This window comes from Aristolochia californica, unplaced genomic scaffold (assembly GCF_029961685.1).
Source record: "Aristolochia californica isolate CCGP_79_NKW_82.1479 unplaced genomic scaffold, dmAriCali1.0.hap1 SCAF_5, whole genome shotgun sequence".
Taxonomy (NCBI): Eukaryota; Viridiplantae; Streptophyta; class Magnoliopsida; order Piperales; family Aristolochiaceae; genus Aristolochia; species Aristolochia californica.
The window spans coordinates 22547208-22549662 of NW_027182214.1; the positions used below are offsets into that span (position 1 = coordinate 22547208).

The window sequence follows — 2455 nt, forward strand, 5'->3', positions numbered from 1 at the left end:
GCTGAAAACATTGAAAGCTTGCTCCAAAGTGAAATAAGAGACTTCTGTCTCTGTTGTGCTAGACTGGCTTCTTCAAAAAAGGAGGCTGGAGCTTTGATGTCTTCACTTTCAAGTAATCTATCTTTTGCAGAAAAAGTGGCCTTCCGAGAATTATCTGAAACATTGTATAGCTGTCCAGATGGTGGTTTGACGGGAACAATCCACTGTGAGTGTCTATTGGGAGTAGAGATAATGCCACTTTTCGTCCTGTGGATGCATACAGATGAGGCTAAAACTGTCATCCTGGTTCTTGAACGAGTTTGCATGATTCTAAACCTAACATGGATCCGGCAAACTCAATACATTGAACGTTTGGGGGACGCATCTTTACCAGTTTGCAAGTGGCTCGAAGCAGTGCAGTTCAAGGGGGTTGGTTATAGCCATTGTGCAGCAAGTGAGCTTGGAAGCATTCCTGCACAGGCAAGGAAGGAGAAAAGTGTGATGAGTTTCTTTGCAAATGTTGCTGCAACTCCCATGGAAGTTTATCCAGCACTACCCGCAAAGAAGATTAATAGGGCAGCAGAGGCAGCACTTGAGACACAGGTTACGGCCTTGGCAGGTCCTCAAATTGACTCAGCTTCATACTTACAGAAAGCATTATGAGTGAATGTTGTCACTCTGAGAACAAAGGCCTTTCATCCCCTTAAATTTGTGCTTCCCATCTTCCAAAGTCTTTTGGGGGTGCTGTTGTTTCTTATTTCTGCTTTACTTTCTCGAGGACTGGAGTCAGTCCAAGCAGACAGGGACGACCCTAGCCTTCCATTGGTTACAGCTCCTTTTGGACATGCTTCATAGGAAATTGTGAACCTACTGCTCTGTGGACGAGGTGTTCCAAACATGTTTGATGGCTGTATGGATCTAGGAGGAGGCATGTCTCTGAATGGAATACCAACAAGTGTGGAGGTTGGATTCCTTAGTCTGTTGGAATCCCTAAATTTCTGCAAGGTTGGGCAGCTCTTGAAATGCCCCAGGTGGCCCCTCTGGGTTGTTGGCCGTGAATCCCACTATACGGTGCCGTTGGCCCTGCATATCTCCGTGCACGATGAAAATGAATTGGAACAACAGGAATCTCAAAATAGGAGGGCATTTGACGCACAAGATTAAAGTGGTGAAGGAGGTTTCATTAGTGTTGACGGCCTCCACCAAGTCCTCAGAAAAGCAAAGATAAATTTGCCCACTGACACGCTTGACCGTTTATGCAGTTCAAGGTTCATTGTCTGGAGTGAATTTTGGCAGGTATTTTTGGAGGTAGAGAGAAGCTTGGGAGGTTTAAAGGATTCCGCAGGTTTGATGGGGAGGAAGCAGACATGCCCTGCTCAACCTGTTGCACTTGCTCTAATGGTGCTATGATCACAGCAGCTACAAGTTCTTGCTCCAGATTCCATGGTGGTAATTGTCTCCATGGCTCTATGCCGCTCCTCAGCTGCCAAAATGCAATGATGCTGCTGTTCGGGAATGGAAACTCAAATACCCTACCTCCAAGTGAGGTGATTGTGTTGTGATCGATCTTAGACAATAAAAAAAAAAAAAATTTGCTCCTCTGGTTCGATGCTCTAGTTTTGTAGTCCAGAGGACTGCCTCCGATCTCGCGGTTGACACTGGTGCATGCATGGATCCAGACATCAGCACGGGCAAGTAGACCTACTTTCGAGCTTGAGGGCAAGCTCCTAGGAGGGGAGTGATGTTATAGACTCCATAGCATCTAGAGAGGATAGATTGGGGTTTATTTTCAATTTCAAGTCATTAGGGATTTAATTGCAATTTTAATTCAATAGGGGTTTATTTGTAATTTGTTGAACTTATGGCCTTTGGCATGTTTTCCCTAATTCCCTATATAGGGAAGTGAGATGAATGAAGGAAGATAAGCATTGAACTATTAAGAATTAGGTTAAATCTAGCGTAAAGTGGCTTGAGATCACCTTCTTGATCTCGAGGATCGGCTTTTCCTAAAAAACCCACGTATTCTCTCATCCTCCATTGATCTTCGTCTTCCCCATGTCTTCCTACTATCCCTACAGTACTGCCTGGAAGACCCATAACCCGTGGCAGATCCTTGATCCTCCCAAAGAATCCTTGTGTTAGATCCAGGACCGTAACAACGATTCTCCCGTAAACAAGAAGTTAAAGGCAAAACAGTTCACAACAAAAAAAAAAAAAATTTAGAGTTTATGTATTGAAAAAAAATAAAAACAATAAAAAATGTAAATAAAGAAAATTTATTCACACACCACAAATGAACACAAAATTTTTGTTATCCAAGTTTGGGAAATTCCACTAGTTCAACCCTAATGGCTTGGAATTTGATAAGAAAGAGATTTCTAACTGATCCTAACATGTTTTAAATATGGATACACATGTGTGAACCAAGTTAAAGATGCAAATGCCCTATTGATCAAAACCTTTTAAAACGAACAAC

General features: G+C 42.8%; 1 pseudogene; it reads left to right on the top strand.

Annotated features, from left to right (window-relative positions):
• Positions 1–891: 891 nt before the first annotated feature.
• Positions 892–1389, top strand: LOC137965275 (uncharacterized; annotated as a pseudogene).
• The last annotated feature ends 1066 nt before the right edge of the window (positions 1390–2455 follow it).